Raw genomic sequence first — 22,697 nt, forward strand, 5'->3', positions numbered from 1 at the left:
CATAACTCATCAATTACATTACTATAACCTCAAGTAATAAGGGAAACCGAATATGCACAAGACAGTAACACTCACTTGAAGTTGTAAGAAAAGAGTATTTTATCTTTGTTTTGATTTTGAAGCAACGATCATAGCAAGTTGGCCTCGGTTTCTTTGGCATCAAATTTAACCGCATATTCATCTATGAGATTTGTGTTAATGAACCCAATATCATAGATTTCTGCTTTTCTGCATTCGATGATCTTCAATCTACATAATATAGTGAGGATAATCATATATATACATGCAATGAAAGAGCTCTGCTATATATAGAGACTTAATGACAGAAGTAGTACTTACAGATAGTAGTAAGTGACCGTTAATTTATCGAGGGCCTTTTGATTGAAAAACCGGAAGAACTCCTCAAATGGAAGAGTCAACAGTTCAATTCCAACGAGGTCGTGCTCCTCTTTAACTCTCAGTGTCAAAGTATCCTGCCCCCCCCCCCCCCAGACTCTCTGCATGTTTTCATGTACTCCCTCCGGTCCTTTTTACTCTGCATACTAGAATTCTCTGAAGTCAAACTTCACAAAGTTTGACCGTATTTATATGAAAAAATATCAACATCTACCATGCTAAAGTTATATAATATGAAACTTTAAGTCATGACACATCTAGTGGTATTGATTTCAGATTGTGAATGTTGGCACTTTTTTCTACAAAGTTGGTCAAACTTTACGAGGCTTGACTTCAGTCAAATCTTATATGCGAAATAAAAAGGACCGGAGGGAGTACCAATCATGGAATCATCACATCATCGTTGTCAGAGTAGTTACCTCTTTGACGAGAGGCTTCTCGTAATGGTATTTGTGTTCGTCCACCTCCATTATATCATAATGTGCATCGTCGGGAAGGTAATCTTTAAGATTAGCATAACCGGGTACCATCCTCGGATCATTGGCAACGACATCGCTAGACACCTTGAGTGGGGGGCACGATTGGTTCGCTTGTTCGCCGAGGTGGACAATGTTTTCCCAGCTCATCGTTCTGCTAACCTTCGATCACTGATAGTACTTCACGACCTCTCCGCTTCAATAAATTACTTTCCAATAATGCGCTCATAGTTGTTTTTAGGCGGAGATGGTGGTGGTTTCTTCAGGGCATCAGGTGTGCGCTTTGCTTTCACCGGATCTATCTTCTCCTCCGGAGGTGGATGTTTCTTTGCTTTCACCACTTCAAAGAAGTCCCTCACTTCGGCTTCCACGATCTTCGCGTTTTCCTCCATGGTCCTCTCGTATGGTAACTTCTCTAGAGACTTGAGAGATGGACCGAATCTGTATTGCCTCCCGCCTATGGCTGTACTGCTAGACGCGGGAGCAGACAGAGCGGCTGTGGTTGTCTTCTTTCCTTGCTTACGAGGCCGAGGAGATGGACTATGATGCGCCAGAGCAGCGGCGGGTCTCTTCCGCCCTTACTGACAAGGCAGAGAAGGAGGAGGATGGCTTCTCGGGCGCGCCGGTGCATGCGAAGAAGGAGGCGGAGTGCCGCCACACGCCGGAGAAGGAGGCTGAGTGCCCTGATCACTCACCGGAGGAGGAGGCGGAGTGCCCTGACTCGCCAGAGGAGGAGGAGGAGGCGGAGGTGTCCAGTTCAGAAGGTTGATGAGCTCCTTCCGCCATAGGCTTGGAGTCTTCAGAGCAGAACCCAGTCGAGTCTCCCCTTAACCAGTAGGGTGGTCAAGCTCGAGGTCCTCAAATCCCTCCGTTATTTCGTCCACCGTCACCCTAGCATATCCTTCTGGAATTGGATGGTAGTGAAAAGTTCCGTCAGGTTCAGGAGGTCGAACAGAGCCGACAGCCGCCTTGACTTTGAAGTTCTGCCATTGCGTCATAAGGTGTCAATGTTGTGGCTCCGTGATCCCACCACGGGGTAGCTAGCAGGAGCCATGAAGATAGGTTTGAACTGAAGCAGCTCGGTGGAAGCCACGCTGCTTCTCCGCTGAGATGGCGGGGTAGCTTCAACAGGTCGCTTGCTGCGAACTGCTTCTTGTTCCTCTAGCCCTTGTACCCTTGCGTGCAGCGCCTGGAGTTGGGTCTGCTCCACTTTCTTCCTCCTCTCCTGGCATTTGTAACCACCTGCGTCCAGAAACCCAGCCTTCCACGGAACAGAGTCTGGCATGCCTCGTGTCCGTCCAGGGTGCTTAGGATTCCCGAGGGCCATTGTGAGCTCATCGTTCTCTCTGTTTGGAACGAACGTCCCTTGCTGCACTGCATCGATATACCACTGAAGCTTCTTGACGGGTATGTTAAGTTGGTCATTCGTCCAAACGCACTTCTCTGATACAGGGTCCAAGGTTCCGCCAACCACGAAGAACCAAGTCCGGCAACGGTCTGGCCAGTTCAATGTCTCTGGTTCGACCCCTTTATCAAGCAGGTCATTCTCCGCCTTGGCCCACAACGGCCAGGCTGTGAGGTAGCCACCTGACCCCGTGCGATGGTGAAGCTGCTTCTTCGCATCATTTTTCTTGTTTGTCGCTGACATCTTCTTACTCTTGTCCGATGTCTTGTGGGCCACTAATGCGGGCCAGTGATCTCTGATCTTCTCATACCGGCGGGTGAATTCTGGTGTCTTTTCTTGGTCGACAAACGATGCTTTCAGCTCATTCTTCCACCTCCTGAATAGCTCTGCCATCTTCTTAAGAGCATGAGACTTGATCAATTGCTCTTTAACTAGCTTCTTCGGATCCTCCTCTGGCGGTAGGGTGAAATTTTCCTTCAGCGCGGCGGTCCAAAGATGCTCTTTCTGCATATCATTGACATAAGATACCTCAGGGTCTTCCTTCTTAGGCTTAAACCATTGGTGGACGCTGATCGGGATCTTGTCCCTAACAAGAATCGCGCACTGAGCAGAAAATGCTTCCTTGGTCCGGATGGGTTCAATAGGTTGGCCATCACGCGCAATTTTTGTGATCTCAAACCTTTCATCCGAGCGCAACTTTTTCTTCAGGCCTCGTTTCTTTATTGAAGTTGTCCTCGATCCGGAGGGCTAGAAAAAAGAAGAAAGACGAGAGTTAATTAATATGTGTACATACCAAAACAATGAATGCATCAATTAGCTAGTCAGCACAGGCTTAATTAATATATATACCTGGCCGGACTCTGTTCGGTCACTGGAGCCGTCATCACGGTCACCATCTTGCACTGGCATTCGGTCACTAGACCCATCATAATCATGTCTTTCCTCCTCCATTATTCGATCTCCGTTTCCTGCTTCTTCACCCTGTCCTTCCAGACCATCATTATCATTAAGATACGACAAGACACCAGCTCTATCTAAGATTATGTCCCCCAACACCTCTTCTGCTGCCTCCACTACTAGGAAAAGGGCTACTAATGGCGCACCAGTTTTGCCTACTAATGGCGCAACACTGGTGCACCATTAGTATCACGCCACTAGTATTTTTTTACAAATGGCGCACCACTGGTGCGCCATTAGTATCTGGTATACTAATGGCGCACCACCGGTGCGCCATTAGTATAGGCCACTGGTGCGCCATTAGTATAGGCCACTGGTGCGCCATTAGTATTTTTGAATTTTGAAGGCGGGAAAATAGTAGTGGCGCACCGTCTAACACCCACCGTGCGCCATTGCTATTTTTGAATTTTGAATTTGGATCTGGATCGTGATTTTTTTGCCCATTTTTTGCTCTTTTTTTGCTCGTTTTTTGGCACGATATTTTTTCAAATTTTGTTCCTATTTTTGGATCTTGTACGTTCTTTTGCCGTGTTCTTTTGCCGGAGAGGAGTTCGCCGGAGAGGAGGAGGAGGAGATCACCGAAGAGGCGCTCGCCTACATCGCCGGAGAGGAGGAGGAGGAGTTCGCCGGAGAGGAGGACGAGGAGGTCGCTGGAGAGGAGTTCACCGGAGCATCAGAGAGGAGGAAGGAGAAACCATGAGGGGATGGGAGGAGAGGAGGGAGGAGGAGCTCACCGGAGAGGAGGTAGGAGGAGCTCACCGGAGAGGAGGGAGGAGAAATCGTGAGGGGAGGGGAGGGAGGAGAGGAGGGAGGAGGAGGTCGCCGGAGAGGAGGAGGAGGAGGTCACCGGAGAGGAGGAGGGTAGTATGGTGGAGGAGAGAAGGGAAGATGGAGTGGAGGAGAGGAGGAGATGGAGTGGAGGAGAAGAATGAAGAGGTAAGGAGGAGAGGACCACGCCCAGCCATATATACGGCATAGTAATGGCGCACCGCGGGCAGGTGCGCCATTACTATTTTATTTATTTTTTTATTTATTTTGAATTTTGAAGGCGGGAAGATACTAATGGCGCACCATGGGCAGGTGCGCCATTAGTAACTTTTTATTTTTATTTTTTGACTTATTTTGAATTTTGAAGGCGGGAAGATAGTAATGGCGCACCATGGGTAGGTGCGCCATTAGTAAGTTTGAATTTTTTTGAATTTTTTGCCTCTCCAAATCTTAAAAGCCCCGTATCTTTTTTTTCTGTTAGGTTTTTGAGGATTTTGAAAATGTTTAATAGGGATCGTGAGAAGTGGTGGCCGTTTGTATAATTATGCATCTATGGGATGCCTAGGAATTGATTGCAACTAGAACACCTAATTGACATGAACAGAGAAGAGTTTAGGGATCCTTTACATGTCATGGGAGTGGACATGATCGCCTGCTCGGTGCAGGGGTGATGTAGTCGAAGCAGAGGTTCTCCTTGACGTCCTGTTTCCTTCAGGACGCCACCGGCACTGGCCGGGGACAGCAGCGGCGACTGGCTTAGGTCTTCCCGTCACTGCAGCGCTCCCCCTGATCGGGTGGGGTGAGAACATAGGGAGGAGAGTAAACCTTACGTGAATTATGATCTCGCAGGTGGCCAGCTCTCTCTTGTATCCTTTTAATATGACGCTGGCGACAGGGGACCCAAAACCTGAGTTGGTTTTTTGGCACCCCCGATCAGGGCACGTTAGCTCTGATCGAGGCTCACGTACGTTGGTACTTGGAACCCTTCACTTATCGTTATCCCCTTATTTTTTTTCCTGTTAGACTAATAGATCTAACTGGCCTGTTAAGCCGCCAGATCAAAACCAACATTCTCCCCCTTGATCGTTAGGCTTAACTTCATTTGCCCATTCTACATAGGAATGATGTACCAAAGTGAGGTGTTACCACAGCTCGAAAGGCCATAGAACCTCAACACTTATAGCACACCCGCCTATTTTGAAATGGAAAACAAATTGGTAACTGGAGAGTGGTTTATTTTAATGGTCCTCTTATTCTAGAATCATAAGGCTTCCAGTAGTCCCATGCCGGCAACTTGCTCACGAAAAATACTGGGTGGTAAGCCTTTTGTTAGCGGATCCGCAAGCATATGCTTCGTTATTATATGTTTAACATCAATTGTTTGATCCTGGATTCTATCTTTCACAACACGATAATTTATGTCAATGTGTCTGGTGGCACTACTTGACCTGTTGTTACTCGTATAGAAAACTGCGGGTTCATTATCACAGTACAATAAAATTGGTCTAGATATGCTGTCAACCATTTTAAGTCCGGGAATAATATTCTTTAGCCATACAGCCTGCCCGGTGGCCTCATAACATGCTACAAATTCTGCTTGCATCATAGATCCAGCAGTTAACGTTTGTTTGGAGCTTTTCCACGATATAGGTCCTCCCGCGAGTGTGAATATATAACCTGACGTGGATCTCTTACTATCCACACACCCGGCAAAATCAGAGTCTGAATAACCAACAATTTCTAGGTTATCAGTTCTTTTATATGTAAGCATGAAATCCTTAGTTCCTTGCACATAACGCAAGACTTTCTTTGCGGCCTTCCAGTGGTCCGGTCCTGGATTAGATTGGTATCTGCCAAGCATCCCGGTTATAAAACATAAATCTGGGCGTGTACACACTTGAGCATACATGATACTTCCGACAGCTGAAGCATAAGGAACCGACTTCATCTGATCAGTTTCACACTGGTTCCTCGGACATTGAAATGTTCCAAACTTATCGCCCTTAACTATAGGAGCAGGTGAGGGTGAGCACTTATGCATATTGAATTTTTTCAGTACTCTCTCAACACATCTTGACTTCGACGAGCTCCGGTGTGTAAACCTTGGTCTAACGCAAGATGGTTATACCTGGCAATAACGATGTTCTTTCATCATTACCTTGTTGAAAGCATTGCTCGAATATACTCAGACTAGTTCCTCAGAGTAAAATCTAGAATCTGGCCTATGGTGGTTAGATCCGGTGACGACAACGATTGCGCATCACTCCCTTCATGAAGGCGTTGCAATTGGAGAACCATGTTGTCATTGTCATGTCATGAGATGGTTTGGTGTGGATATGGTCATATTTGTAGTTTGTCAATCACGGATTTGACCGCTTCGGATTTTTCTTTTCATAGCTTGTACATAGCATTGGTTTTATAGGACTTTGCCATTCGTGGCATATTGTCTGTGTGTGTGTTTGTGTTGCTGTTGACGTTGTGCATCCTAGCTATGCAAATGTCAGGTGCATGCACATTGTGTTTGTACTTATTTGATACTTCATTTTGAGTCAATAAGATTCACTCTTTATTGAAAAATATATATGAAAGTTTCTTTATGCAACTTGGCAGGTCGCGTTGTACGCCCAGTATATCCAATGAAAAGCAAGAAGTTGTGTGCCCAGTGCACCCAACCATTTTGGACAATTAGATGGGGGAATAATGGACGAAATTAAGATAGAGAGCAGGATGTGAACACGTTGTGTGAAATGAACCTTAAATTTAATCAAACTCAACCCACACTCCAAATTTTCACCCATGGTTCATTACAAATGGTTTAATTTGCATTGAACTCTTATTGCAAATGTGTCAGACTTCTAACATGGGCTCCATTTTTTCATACTCTTTTGAATTTTGTTAGGGTTTGTGTCCTCCTAAGTGAGGCGAGCTGGAGGCGGCTCTCTGCAGATGGAATAAGGTCCTCCCCACCTCGTCCCCATCCTGGTGGTGTTTCTAGCATCGTTGGAGGGCGTGTGGAGGTTTGTCTCCAGCGGATCTTACGGGATTCGGTCAGTGTTTGTCTTCGGTGGATCCACGTGGATCTTGTCTTCGTTCGTTTGTGTCCATGTGTCTACAGTTTGGGTCCCTTTGATCTATGCTTCTCTTCATTGGTGGCGGATGTTGTTCTGGTGCGCAGGTCCTATAGGGCCTTAGCACGACGACTTCCCCAACTGTCTACTACAACAAGGTTTGCCCAGCTCTGATGAGGGAGAGGCGAAGACGGTGGCATGCCTTTGGCTCGCTCCAGCAGTGCTAGTAGTTGTCGCTAGGTGGTCTATGGATCTAGATGTATTTTTTACTTTTAATGTTCTTTGTACTTTCTTGACAGTTAATGAATATAAATCGAAAGTTATTCTCGTAAAAAAAAGCGAGGTTATTTTGCAAATGAGCCACCAGTCCATCTCTTGGCCAAATTGTATCCATCGGTCTTTCATGGAACGACCCAAAGTTGTAGGGTGCATTGGGTTGCAAATGCGCCACCAGTCAATTTCTTTTGTTTCACTGGATACGTCTCAGCTTCGTTGACCCAATATAGCCACATCAACTAAATTGAGACGATCAGTTGACAAGGGAACCATGTCACCTACCTAGAGAAGACTATGCACAATTTTTCCTAACATCTCTGCCTACGATTGGCTTTAGGCCACCTTCCAAGTGATGTAAATCCTCCGCGACCATACCTGATGCATCCCATGCTCATCATAGATGGAAGAAAATGGAAAAGGAAGTACATAACTAGGGTCAAACAAGACACAACTTTGTGACAATAATTTGTAGTACTCCATGCTTCTTCGCAGCATTTTTCTTGTTTGTCGCTGACATCTTCTTACTCTTGTCCGATGTCTTGTGGGCCACTAATGCGGGCCAGTGATCTCTGATCTTCTCATACCGGCGGGTGAATTCTGGTGTCTTTTCTTTGTCGACAAACGATGCTTTCGGCTCATTCTTCCACCTCCTAAATAGCTCTGCCATCTTCTTAAGAGCATGAGACTTGATCAATTGCTCTTTAACTGGCTTCTTCGGATCCTCCTCTGGTGGTAGGGTGAAATTTTCCATCAGCGCGGTCCAAAGATCCTCTTTCTGCATATCGTTGACATAAGATTCCTCAGGGTCTTCCTTCTTAGGCTTAAACCATTGGTGGACGCTGATCGAGATCTTGTCCCTAACAAGAATTGCGCACTGAGCAGAAAATGCTTCCTTGGTCCTGATGGGTTCAATAGGTTGGCCATCGCGCGCGATTGTTGTGATCTCAAACCTTTCATCCGAGCGCAACTTTTTCTTCGGGCCTCGTTTCTTTACCGAAGTTGTCCTCGATCCGGAGGGCTAGAAAAAAGAAGAAAGACGAGAGTTAATTAATATGTGTATATACCAAAACAATGAATGCATCAATTAGCTAGTCAGCACAGGCTTAATTAATATATATACCTGGCCGGACTCTGTTCGGTCACCGGAGCCGTCATCACGGTCACCATCTTGCACTGGCATTCGGTCACGAGAGCCATCATAATCATGTCTTTCCTCCTCCATTGTTCGATCACCGTTGCCTGCTTCTTCACCCTGTCCTTTCAGACCATCATTATCGTTAAGATACGACAAGACATCAGATCTATCTAAGATTATGTCCCCCAACACCTCTTCTGCTGCCTCCACTACTAGGAAAAGGGCTACTAATGGCGCACCAGTTTTGCCTACTAATGGCACATCACTGTTGCGCCATTAGTATCACGTCACTAGTATTTTTTACTAATGGCGCACCACAGGTGCGGCCACTGGTGCGCCATTAGTATAGGCCACTGGTGCGCCATTAGTATTTTTGAATTTTGAAGGTGGGAAAATAGTAGTGGCGCACCGTCTAACCCCCACCGTGCGCCATTGCTATTTTTGAATTTTGAATTTGGATCTGGATCGTGATTTTTTTGCCCATTTTTTGCTCGCTTTTTGGCACGATATTTTTTCAAATTTTGTTCCTGTTTTTGGATCTTGTACGTTCTTTTGTCGTGTTCTTTTGCCGGAGAGGAGTTCGCCGGAGAGGAGGAGGAGGAGGTCACCGGAGAGTCGCTCGCCTACATCGCCGGAGAGGAGGAGGAGGAGTTCGCCGGAGAGGAGGAGGAGGAGGTCGCCGGTGAGGAGGAGAAGGAGGTCGCCGGAGAGGAGTTCACCGGAGCATCGGAGAGGAGGAAGGAGAAACCATGAGGGGATGGTTGGAGAGGAGGGAGGAGGAGCTCACCGGGGAGGAGGGAGGAGAAACCATGAGGGGAGTGGAGGGGAGGAGAGGAGGGAGGAGGAGGTCGCCGGAGAGGAGGAGGAGGAGGTCGCCGGAGAGGAGGAGGGTAGTATGGTGGAGGAGAGAAGGGAAGATGGAGTGGAGGAGAGGAGGATATGGATTGGAGGAGAAGAATGAAGAGGTAAGGAGGAGAGGACCACGCCCAGCCATATATACGGCATAGTAATGGCGCACCGCGGGCAGGTGCGCCATTACTATTTTATTTTTTTTTTATTTATTTTGAATTTTGAAGGCGGGAAGATACTAATAGCGCACCATGGGAAGGTGCGCCATTAGTAACTTTTATTTTTATTTTTTGACTTATTTTGAATTTTGAAGGCGGGAAGATAGTAATGGCGCACCATGGGTAGGTGCGCCATTAGTCAGTTTGAATTTTTTTGCCTCTCCAGATCTTAAAAGCCCCGTATCTTTTTTTCTTTTAGGTTTTTGAGGATTTTGAAAATGTTTAACAGGGTTCTCCCTGTTAAATTCGGATGTAACTTTTCGAGTACATGATTTTTCATATAAAAAACTTTTTCATCTGAGTTCATACGCAAAAGTTATGCCCATTTTACAAATTCTCGAGAGATTTCGCAAATAAAGTCGAAATTCATATTTGTAAATTTTCACAACAACTAGACCACATATCACATGGGAAACTTATTTTCTTTTATTTTTTTGACATTTCCATCATTTTTTTTATTTTTTTAAAACTGAAAAGGCGGTCCACGGGGGGGGGGGGGGGGGGGGGGGCATTCGGTTGAAGTGGTGGCCAAGTTACTAATGGCGCAACGTGGGATTGATGCGCCATTACTAGTTCAACTAGTAATGGCGAACCACTCCCACGGTGCGCCTAAGTAGTTTTGAAAAAAATAATTTTTTTTACTAATGGCGCACCATGGATGTGGTGTGCCATTAGTATTTGGACACCAATGGCGCACCAACACATGGTGCGCCATTAGTATATAGTAATGGCGCACCACATGTCTGGTGCGCATTAGTGTTAATTCCATTTATAGCCCTTTTCCTAGTAGTGCTCGTCTCGTCTGTGCTCCATTGTTTCTGCAAATATTACAACATGGTAATTATTATACAAACATGACAGCAGGTGGATATATTAGTGGCAAACGTAGACCTAGCTACCTAATCACAACAAGGAATCATAATAGTGGCCTCGACGCTTCTCTAGGGTTTGGGGTGGCCTCGGCAACGCTTCAAGGGTTCAGTGTGGCCTCGACGACAACACTCTTTTAACTTGGTAAATTTGGGTGGCCTCGGCAACGCTTCTAGGGTTTACATCAACTTGTGCACATTGACAGACCCTCGACACTCGACCGCTCGGCGATCCATGACCCTCTACGTACCCTATTTCCCGACCCTCGACCCCCTCATGTCAAGTTTGTCTAGTGTCAAAGGATTCAACAAAACCATGTCGTCATCATTAGGCAAAAGTAACAGGCGCATGATGGTACGAAGTTCTCTAAAGTTATTTTGGAACGAAGTCCCAAATAGGATAATTATCCTATCCGGGACTCCGTTCCAGAACAACTTTGCACAACTTCGTACCATCATGCCCCAGTTACTTCCGTCTAATGATGAAGCCATGGATTTATTCAATACTTTGACACTAGGCAACCTCTCGACCCCTCGGCGATCCTCGACCCTCGAACCCTCGACGGCCCTCGACCCCTCGGCGTTCCTCGACCCTCGAACCCTAGGCCCCTCGAACCCTCGACCGTTGAACCTCTACCCTAGTTCCCGACCCTCGCCCATTGAACCCTCGGCGACCCCCCCCCTCATGTCGAAGTTACCGGGGAGGGGATATATCGACCCACCCCCCTCATGTCGAAGTTATCGGGGAGGGGATATATCGACCCACCCCCCTCCTCTTGTAAGAAGAGGCAAAAAGATCGAAGAAGAAAAAAGAGGAGAAGATGAAAGAAATAGAGAGAAGATCGAAGAGAAAAATAAGAAAAAAAGAGAAGAAGAAAGGAATAGAGGAGAAGAAGAAAAAATAGAATTAAGAAGATAAAACTTTTTTATTTTTTTTCTCTTCTTATTTATTTCTCCTGTTCTTCCTCTCCTCTTCTTCTCCTTCTTAATTCTTCCTCTTCTTATTTTCTAAAAATGTAACTTTTGCATATATAAAACTTTTTCTTCTTCTAACTTTTGCATACATAGATAAAACTTTTCAAAAAATCTAACTTTTGCATATATGAACATATATACACAGAGAACGTACATACATATATACATTTTTATAAAAAGCAAAAAACAAATCATCATATATATGAACAAAAAATCTGAAAAACAGGACATATAATCATATATACACACATACATATAATCACACACATACATATAATCTGAAGAAAAAACGTCATACATATGAAAAAACAGAGAGGAAGGCCGGCGGACGGACCGAACGTGGCGGCGGCGTGTGGTCGGGGAAGGCCGTCGGCGTGGGGCGGCGTGGGGGCAGGGGCACGGGCGCGGCCGGGGCGGCGCGTCGGGGCAGGGGCGCACGGGCCGGGGGCGGCGCGTCAGGGCAGGGCAAGGGTGCGAGGCGACGGAGACGAGGAGTTGGTGGCGAAGGCGACGGCGACCGCGGGACGGCGACATCGAGCACGGGCAGCCTGGCGGCGTCGATGAGTTGAGCGTCGTTAGGGGGCAAATGGACGATGAAACTGAAAAATTTACAAGTCATGCTTATATACACAGCACATTGGTCTCGATTCATGGCACAAACTGGGATGAATGTCCCCCTTTGGTCCCGGTTCGTGCCACCAACCGGAAAATGTCTCTTTTCAGCAGCCCAAACGGCGGGAAGCGAAGGACTTTGGTCCCGATTGGTGGTACCAACTAGGACTAAAGGGGGGCACTGGTCCCAGTTGGTGCCACTAACCGGTACCAATGCCCCCCTTTAGTCCCGGTTGGTGCCACCAACCAGGACCAAAGGCCTTGTGCTGTCCGCGTCGCAGCCAAAAGTTCTGTCCCACCTTGCTAGCTGAGAGAGATCGAGAGTGGTTTATAAGCGCTGCTGCGCCCACCCTCTCGAGCTCCTCTCAACTGCATGCTTTCGGTTCTAAGCTGTCACTTTGTGCCTGTGGGCCTACTTGGCCTGTTGCGGCCCTCAATCCTGGCCCCATGGTTGGGTTTCTTGTCGTATTCAGGCCGTGGTGGCCTACTAGGTAGCTCTTTTTTTGTTTTCTTTGTTGCTTTATTTATTTTATTTTGTTTCTACTTACAACAAAATACTTACTGTTGCTATTTTATTTTATTTTGTTTGTACTTATTTATTTTGTTTTGTTTGTACTTATTTATTTTATTTTGTTTTTTCTTATAATGTTTTGAACAAAAATACTTTGATAATTTTAATTGATTCCTTTTGCCAATAGAGTTTCATTGAAGTTTTCTAGTTCATTCTTTTTTCTATTAGAGTTTCATTAAAGTTTATTTTGTTTCTACTTATTTATTTTCTTTTATTTACTGCTTTTTATTGATTTTATGCAAATTCTTTTTTGCTTTTAATGTTTTGAACATAAAATACTTTGATAATTTTAGTTGCATAAATTTCGTGTACAAAACTAGATGCACATCGTGTACAAAACGGACAATCTCTTTCGAAGTATCAGAGTTTCATACACAAACTCATTTGTTACAAAGGGATTTCATTTTTTTGAACTTATTTCAACTCCAAAATTTTTGTGTGTTCAAAATGCACCATTCAAAGCCACATCATCAATTTTCAACCCTTTTTGGCTTCATTTGTTATTTTTCATGCATTTAAAGATTTTTTTTGAGCTATAAGACCGTGAAATTCAAAAGAATTTCAAATGGACTTTGAAAAGGTTGAAAGTTGGCATGGTATCATCATTTCACCCACATAGCATGTGCAAAAAAGTTGACAGGGTTACGACAAAAACTAGATGCACTTCATGTATAAAACAGACAATCTGTTTCGATGTATCAGGGTTTCATACGGATACTCATCTGTTACAAAATGATTTCATTTTTTGAACTTATTTGAACTCCAAACATTTTATGTGTTCAAAATGCACCATTCAAAGCCACATCATCAATTTTCAACCCTTTCTGACTTCATTTGTTATTTTTCATGCATTTACTGATTTTTTTGAGCTATAAGACCCTGAAATTTGAAAGCATTTCAAATAAACTCTAAAAAGGTTGAAAGTTGACATGGTATCATCATTTCACCCACATAGCATGTGCAAATAAGTTGAGAGGGTTACGGCAAAAACTAGATGCAATTCATGTACAAAACGGACAATCTCTTTCGAAGTATCAGGGTTTCATACGGAAACTCATCTGTGACAAAGGGATTTCATTTTTTTGAAATTATTTGAACTCCAAAATTTTTGTGTGTTCAAAATGCACCATTCAAAGCCACATCATCAATTTTCAATCCCTTTCTGACTTCATTTGTTATTTTTCATGTATTTACTGATTTTTTGAGCTATAAGACCCTGAAATTCAAAAGCATTTCAAATGAACTCTGAAAAGGTTGAAAGTTGGCATGGTAACATCATTTCATCCACATATCATATGCAAAAAGTTGAGAGGGTTACGGCAAAAACTAGATGCACTTCGTGTACAAAACGGACATTCTCTTTCGAAGTATCAGGGTTTCATACGGAAACTCATCTCTTACAAAGGGATTTTATTTTTTTGAACTTATTTGATCTCCAGACTTTTTGTATGTTCAAAATGCACCATTCAAAGCCACATCATCAATTTTCAACCCTTTCTGACTTCATTTGTTATTTTTCATGCATTTAATATTTTTTTAAGCTAAATGACCCTGAAATTCAAAAGCACTGCAAATGAATTCTGAAAAGGTTGAAAGTTGGCATGATATCATCGTTTCACCCACATAGCATGTGGTAAAATGTTGAGAGGGTTACAGGAAAAACTGGATGCACTGCGTGCATTATATATAATTATGTGTGTCGAAAACCATTACAGATTCACATGGATAGATAAGTGACCAAATTAATAGAAGTTCATCAGCACATTAAAAAACAAAGTACATACATAGTTCTCATTGAACAACATATAGCTCTCCAGAGCATCTAGTTAAACCATACAATGAAACTATGTAAAACCGTTCAATGCAACAACAAATGCGATCATAAGCATAACCAAGGTAACAATTGATCCAACGGCATAATGATACCATGCCTCGGTATGAATGCCATATTTTTTCTAATCTTTCTAATCTTCAACCGCATTGCATCCATCTTGATCTTGTGATTATCGACGACATCCGCAACATGCAACTCCAATATCATCTTCTCCTCCTCATTTTTTTTATTTTTTCCTTCAAGTAATTTTTTTTCTTCTTCAACTAAATTTGACCTCTCAACAATAGGGTCGGTTGGAATTTCCGGTTCAACTAACTCCTACATAAATAAAATCTATGTCACATTGGTCGTCATAATTGTCATAAACAATAAATGAACCAAGTATTTATAAAAAGGTAATATATACAACATCCGAATCATAGACAGGACAAGGGCCGATGGGGGCGGATACCAAAACAATCGCACTATATAATAACAAGCAATAATAAAAGTAAGAATATTTTTTTCTTTCAGAAAGAAGATAATAACAAGAGGCTCACCACGGTGGTGCCGGCGACGAGATCGGCGCGGGCGATCGACGACGGTGAAGACGGGGATGGGACGCGACAGACCGCTAAACCTATGCAAATCTTGGGGAAAATGGAGTTTGGAGGTCGAGCTTCGAGAGCAGAAAGCTTAACTAGTGTGGCTCGGGCATTTCATCGAACACCTTATGTGCATAGGAGGTGAGCTGGAGCACCCAAATGCCCTCCCCTCGCCGGCCAGAAAAAACAGAGCACTGTGGAGTGCTCTGCTGCGGCGATGGGGTATATATAGGCAACTCATTTGTCCCGGTTCATGGCCGGAACCGGGACTAACGCCCCGCCTTTTGTCCCTGTTCGAGCCACGAACCGGGACCAATGGATGTTGGCCAGGAGCGAGACCCATTGATCCCGGGTCGTGTCAGAAATCGGGACAAATGGGTCCAGACGAACCGGGACCAATACCCACGAGGCCCTGGCCGGCCCCTGGGCTCACGAATCAGGACGTATGCCCCCCATGGGTCCCGGTTCGTGACTGAACCGGGACTAATGGGCTGGCCAGGCCCGAACAAAAGCCCTGTTTTCTACTAGTGAGTGATGACCTCTTGGTCGTTGGGCGTGAGGGGGTGTCGTACCCCACAGGTGTGGATCCATGCAGCAGTAGGATTATAGCTTTATTAGAGGAAGATTAATAGTACAGCCTGCTGTTGGCTATATAATGTTGCCATGTCATCTCTAGCCAAGCGTATAGCGAACAAGTATAATAGTTAGATGTAAATAAGTATTACTTTATTGATACTTGGTCCACCTACCTCTCTCACAAAGTGTCTAGAAGTACGTGCTATAGCCGACTGTTAGTTTATAGCCCACTTCTCTTCTCTCTCTGCCAACTAAGCAAAAATATATTATTTAAAGTCTTACAGCCCGTCTACATCACCTTATTGTACTTGCTCTTAGCTTAGCTTAGGGAACCGGCTGGGGGAAGACTACAATAGGAGCAGCACTTACGTTGCAAAAATAAATAAGTACACTCAATGAGAGTTGGCAGATCTTGGATGGAAGAATCAAATGGATCTAACAGTAGCTGGTGGAGCTTCATGTATTTTGGGAAAAGCACCCTGACTAACAGTTCCAAATAGGATCCTTCTACGGGCTCCTGCAGTATCCATCTGAGTCATCCATCCAAGAGCTGAAGGCTCCTACTGATTTTTTTCCATTTTACACATGAACATGTATTTCCTTCCCCACGTAATCGTGCGGACCATTATGTCAGATTTAGGATTTGAGGAGCAAATAAGACAATGGAACTGATGCGGGTTACATATACTAGACGACATACAAGTGAGGTTGTTCATGTTGTGGAGTTGTGGAAGCTTTGATATGGCTTATATATACAAAGGGTTACGCGTCCTTGCACTTTTCAAACCGCCTATATGCAGCTGGATATTTCCATCAATTGTTACAGCTTGCTAACTGGAAATTTCTACAACACAGAAGAAGTTCGGGTTGTGGTGCCCAAGATGGAACATAAAAAAAAATCTGTTGCGGACGGTTTCGCATTTAATTATATGGAGGTTTCTAGTAGTGGTCAAGTCCAATCTACTGAAGTTGTTGAATGAATTCCATGCGGATAACGTAGATTTTTCCCAAAAAAATATCACTACTACGGTAATGCGAATAAATCCTATGCTATTCTAGTTATCCTTGATAACCATAATATCTAGATAACCATGATAGCTAGCCTCCCATCCCATTGCGGCGGAGTATACCACGTCATTGCACTTATAATGGTGCGAAAGGAGAGTTTGACCTCTACATCTTTGGCTTCGACACACAGATCTGGACTATCAAGAAGCCCGTCATCTCGCTAGCCCTCGACTCTGACGACTATGTCGCACAGGGGGACCACCCTTGATGGCAGTTCCATGGCATTTGTAAAATTATGGAATGGCACACTACTAGGAAAAGGCCTACTAATGGCGTACCTGTTTGGCCTACTAATGGCGCATCACCGGTGCGCTATTAGTAGCACGCCACTAGTAATTTTTACTAATGACGCATCACTGGTGCGCCATTAGTATCTGGTATACTAATGGCGCACCATCCAGTGCGTCATTAGTATATAACACCATGCGTCATTAGTGTGCCTCCCAGGGGCCATATTTAACCATGTGCTTTGGCACACTAATGGCGCACTGCGGATAGATGCGCCATTAGTATAATTGGCATACTAATGGCGCACTCTATCTTAATGCGCCATTAGTATCCTTTGGCATACTAATGGCGCACTCTGTATTGATGCGCCATTAGTATCCTTTGGCATACTAATGGCGCACCTTGTGGTGATGTGCCATTAGTATGAATATTTGGTTTTTTTACTTTTCTGATTTTTGCGCAGGTTACAAAATATATTATTTGACAGAATATGGACAGTAGCACACAGCAACAGTAGATTCATCGAATACAATAGAAGATTAGTCTCTGAATACAATTCATCATATTAGTCTCCGAATTCAAAAGACCGAACAAAGATAAAACATTACAAGTCTCGAGACCGCGAGTATCGAGTTTGTCTTCACATTACAAGTCGATATCAATCATGTAAACTACCATCACATAGAAGAGAGCTGCGGTCATCACGATGAGCATCATCGCGATCAAACTGATCTTCATCCGGTTCCTCCAATGCTCCCTCCTCTCTCCCGCTAGATAGCGGGCGTATCTAGATTCGGCCTCCGCCCTAGTGGTGTACCCTTTTTAACTATTACGGCTGAAACGGTGAACCTGTCTCCGACACTCCTCCCAGTCGTCGTAGACTCCGGGAAACTTACCCTTGTACACGACATACGACGGCATCTCTATGCACAAGCCAAACAACAGACAATACATACATAATCAATATATAAGTATGCAACAAAAGGATCAGAAGAGAAAAGCAAGACATTAATAGCACGATTCATGGTCCTACTAATAAATAGCATCGATTACATCTAAGTTGAACGACTGTCCAAACCAAAGAGACATACAATTCATTAAAGTTTAATTACAACATGAGCCAATCAATGTTTCAGAACTACACATCGCTAATTTCGACTCGACTCATGGATAGGAGCGTGGATGAAGCCGCCGTCTGTCGTGATGGTCATGAAATCGCGGGCGTTGTCAGCCTGATTTGTAGCATTCCGTCTATCTCAATGTTGGACGGTTGATATCTAAGGAAGAACTGCCCTGAGGTATGAAGGACATCTTGATGGATGATGTTCGCAAAATCCGACTGGATGCGAAAGAATTCTTGTCTGATGTCCGCGTCCTGGATTGCCGACAAGCTCGCGGCCCAATCTTTGAGATTATTTGGTAGCAGAAGGTGATGATGGTCCCTTACGATCGCCCACATGTGATGGAGGGCGTAGTAGGCATCCTTCTGACCGCCAGGCAGCTGCTTGACGCAGCAAAACGTCGTATTTTGGGCGAACACATGCTTGCCGTACTTACGAACTGCCCTGATGAAGGTGCCTCCAGATTTGGCGTAGCCAGGGAGAACATCATCAAGAACTTTCTTGATATGTGTGTAGTCTATCTTGGAGTTACGGTTCGGGTCGAAATACGTGGCCATGGAATATTTCGGGCTTAAGAGGATTAGTGTGCAATGTGTGTCACTGCACAGAACACGGAATGTTAGAAAAAAAAGAATGATCGAAATCTAAGAAATCATATGTTACGGGGCGGTTAAGGGATGACTTACTCGGGAAAGTAAGGCACAAGGAAGTTATCCTTATCTGGGTTTACCAGAATGACGTCTTCGAGGTGTGAACTCGCGACTTGGCGGTTCCCAGCGCTGCTCAAGAGCTTGGCACGCATGTAGAAGGGGTCAACGATCACGATGTCCGGGGTCTTGTCTCTAATGATCCGCATCTCCATACTCAGCGAAAACAGCCGAACGAAGGTGTAGTGCAGCGGATGAAGGTTGAACATAGCAAAGATGTCATCAAACCGCAGGACGATCGTACCCCCGATGGCGCCATCCACAAATCCCTTGCCCTCTGGCACCTTGGCGACGAAAACCGGGTATGCCACATCATTCTCTCTAAGACGCCGCTTCTCCAAAGAAAGAACACTGTCGTGCAGACTCCGCATAGCACCGGTTGCAGCACTGAGCATATTTGCCGGTAGCATCGCCCTACCTGCCACATGCACCCTCCTCGAGATATCCTTAGGTGAAGGTGGCCCGTCCTGAGCACGGATCGTACTCGGTGCCGGCTGGCTCGCACTGACGGCCTTTTTAGTCGACCGTTTCCGGCCCTTCTTCTTGATCTGCTGTAATGGGACCGAGTTCTGCTCACAGACCGCCTTCTTGAGCGTGTTGGGGCTGATAATATTTGGCACCTCCGCTATCTGAGGCTCGGTGAAGGCGGCAGCTGGAGGCGTCTCCTGAGAACTGACCGCCAGATGACGCCTGTTGCAATTGGGTTTCTCCGTCGTACCAGCTAGATCACGGGCATCTTGTTTGGGTTCTTGAGAAGGAGGCCCGCAGAACTCGTCACCGTACCCATGTTCGGCAAAGTACTTATCGACGTTGGTTAATGTACCATCGTCGTTGTCGTCGTCGTCCGGATCCTGTGCCATATGCATGTCTGGATCCTGTGCCATAGGGATGTCCGACATGTCCGGTAGCGTTGCGGCGTTCTTGCCATGGCTTGGCGCCGGCACGACTGGCGGTCTTACCTGTGGGGTCGTGTCCCCCGCCCCCAAACGAATCTGGCTCTTCGGCCAAAGCAGGGGCCAGCTTACGCAAGCGCTGAGGGTCATCTCATCTTCTTCGTCGGCCCCAGCGGGTCGAATCGGAGGTAACAGATCGTCGCAGCCTGGCAGCACCCGAACCACTTCAACCCTATACATTGTGGGTGGCATCGGATTACCGTGGAACACGGGGTTGCCCGGTTGAACGATTCTGCCCTTGGCGACATCGACCAACTTGCCGCCCACGAAGTGCAGGAGAGTGCAAGGAACGTTGGCGGCGCCCTGTGAAAACATGTAGGGCATCAGGGATGCCCAGTCAAAGGCAAGGAGATGAAGTCCTCGGCCGAGAGGCTTAGTTACCGTGATGCCGTCGAGCTCGGCTAATGTCGAGGCACCGCCAACGGCGGGCGTGCAATTGACGGAGGGGCCGCTTGCTGGCGAGGTGCCGGCCGGCGTACACCCGGGTGCATTAAGCTCCAATGCCGGCGTCGGAGACACCAATATCGCCACCGCCGGAGACACCAATGGCGCCGCCTGCGCGTTTTGTGAGTTGCTGGCCGTGAAGCTGGGAATGGGGGGCGGCCCCTGTTGGCCACCCACAATCCACGTCGTTATCCCATGAATCAAGGTAGGCATAATGCCGGTAAGCGTCGATCCCAGTGGTTGTTGCACTTGCTCTTGGACCATCTCCGGAATCCGCGCCACTTGCGCCTTGAGTGCTTCAACCTCGCGCGACTGGCTTTCCGAGCTGGTCTTTTTCTCCTTTCGCCCACCAGCGCCATAGCATGACGACCATTTTCTGGACAAGCCTTTGCCGGCCACACGACCAGCTGACGTCGGCTTATTGAGCTTATCCCTATTTTTCATTACGTTCAATGCCCTATTCAAAGGGGTGTCGAAAGGGGAGCTCTGAGACGACCCCGCGCTATTGCTTTCTTTGTCCTACGGAAGGAACGTGAACCATTTAGAAATATTGGGGACTAATTAATTATAACCATTTGGAGCTAATTACGCGGGGGTGTATTCCTTACCAGAACAAGCTCAAGCTCCTTGGTCTTCGGATCCGTGGTAAGCTCCTTTGTTACCGGGCCCTGAGAAAGTTCCTGGTCTGCTTGTCACTGTATTTCTCGAAGCGGGGCGGTAGGCCTTGCTCGGCATGCTCCGCGTCCTCCTTGTCCCATACAGGCTCCGCCACTCTGTAACCGCCGGGACCGAGTTGGTGGACCCCTATGTTCAACTGCCGCATTTCTTTCCCCCACTGACTTGATTCGGAGGTTGCGGGGCTCTCGCACTTGATCTTGAACTCCTTGTAGTCGTCTTCGCTCATCAAAGGATATTTCGCCTTGATCTTCTCATAACTATCACCTTTGTCAATCATTGCCTTCACCGTGCTTTTCCAAGTAGACAGGGCCGTGCTCATCGTCGTGAGGGCGGCACCGTTCACTTTATTACCCAAGAGGCGTGTGTTTGCGAACTCAGCGGGGAACTTGTATCGCTCGTGCAGCTTCGTGAAGAGGAGGCTGCGCAAATTCCCTCGGTCCTTATGCCTTTGGTTCTCGGTGTTGATCGAGGCGGTGCTCCGGAGAATGCACCCGAGCTGAATCGAGTACCCCTTGACTACGTGTTTGGGCGCCGTCGGATGCCCGTCGGAGTTCACTTAAGTAAATTCCTCCCTGACGGTGCCGAGCATGTTCGGGCGCCGGTCCTTCTGTTGCCTCTTCGGTTGGCTGCCATCTGTGCGTGCGCCGCCATCATCAGTGGTGGCATCCGTGGCGCCATCATCAGTGGTGTCATCCCCGACGCCACTAGGGGTTGTGTAGTCAGGATCAGTGTCTTCCGCGGCGTCCTCATAGCGGTGAGGTTCTTCCTCCAACTCCTGGTATAGCTCCCAGAATTGCTTGCCGCCCGAACCGCCGGCCTCATCGTTGTGGGCCATGTTTCGCACTAAATAGGAAAAAAAGTTTGGTCAAAAAGTTGGTTATTGTCAAGGAACAAGATCATGGTCTCATCATTTAGGGTTTGTCGCCATCGAGGCATCCTAAAAGCTAAGCTTTTATCATTTAGGGTTTGTCGACGCGGAGGCATCCTAAAAGCCTAAGCGTACATCATTTAGGTTCTCATCGACACCGAGGCACCCTATAGAAGCCAAGGTTTCGTCATTTAGGGTTTGTCGACGCCGAGGCAGCCTAAATGCTAAGTTATGTTTTCATCATTTATGGTTTATCGATGCCGAGGCACCCTAGGTTGGGCCTAATCACTTGCCACTAATCACTTGGCTCTATTGCCACCTATGCAGCAAGAATGGCGGGGCAGTTGATCCTACTTAACTAAGCACTAAGATACCCCGGCCCATGCATTAGTCGCAAGTACCCCATATGTCCTATTTTTAGCAAAGTCATGCTAAAATTCACGGAAAATTTCAGCATGACCTTTGCTGAAAATAGGACATATGGAGTACCCGAATTTGCCGGAACGAAAGTTAATCGACATTCCGGTAAACTCAAGGGCCTCTCGGGATACCTGCAATATCATTATCCCCGCGTAATGAAGTCGCCAATGGGTTATTTCAGAAGATCACAAGTACCATCATCACAAGTACAACATCATCTATAGCTTTATATTAACAAAGCATCAGCACATATACAAAAGACAACTTATGCCAACAGTATGGTTTATATCAGATTCAGAGTTAGAAACAGGAAAAACCGGTGCTTCAAAGCCTACTGGACACAATTTACATCTATCAGTACTGGATGTCCTAACTAATTTCAAGTGTTCACAGGTGAACTTGTACCATGGATGAGCCTAGTGCTTCATTAGTCAACTGAACAAAGATAATAGGGCATAACACCATACATAAAGTGATCAGCATACATACTACTGTCCAAGCAAATTAACTGAATAGTATTGTGTCAAGTTCAGTTTGAAAATTCAGTTACTGCTTGAGTGATTTGACACCAAAAATTACTCCCAAAAATTACAATGATTGTATATTGACTGCATATATTCACTATACAGGACCGAATTCAG

This window comes from Triticum urartu, chromosome 1A, assembly GCF_056163025.1.
Source record: "Triticum urartu cultivar PI428250 chromosome 1A, HENAU_Tu73, whole genome shotgun sequence".
In the NCBI taxonomy this organism is placed as follows: domain Eukaryota; kingdom Viridiplantae; phylum Streptophyta; class Magnoliopsida; order Poales; family Poaceae; genus Triticum; species Triticum urartu.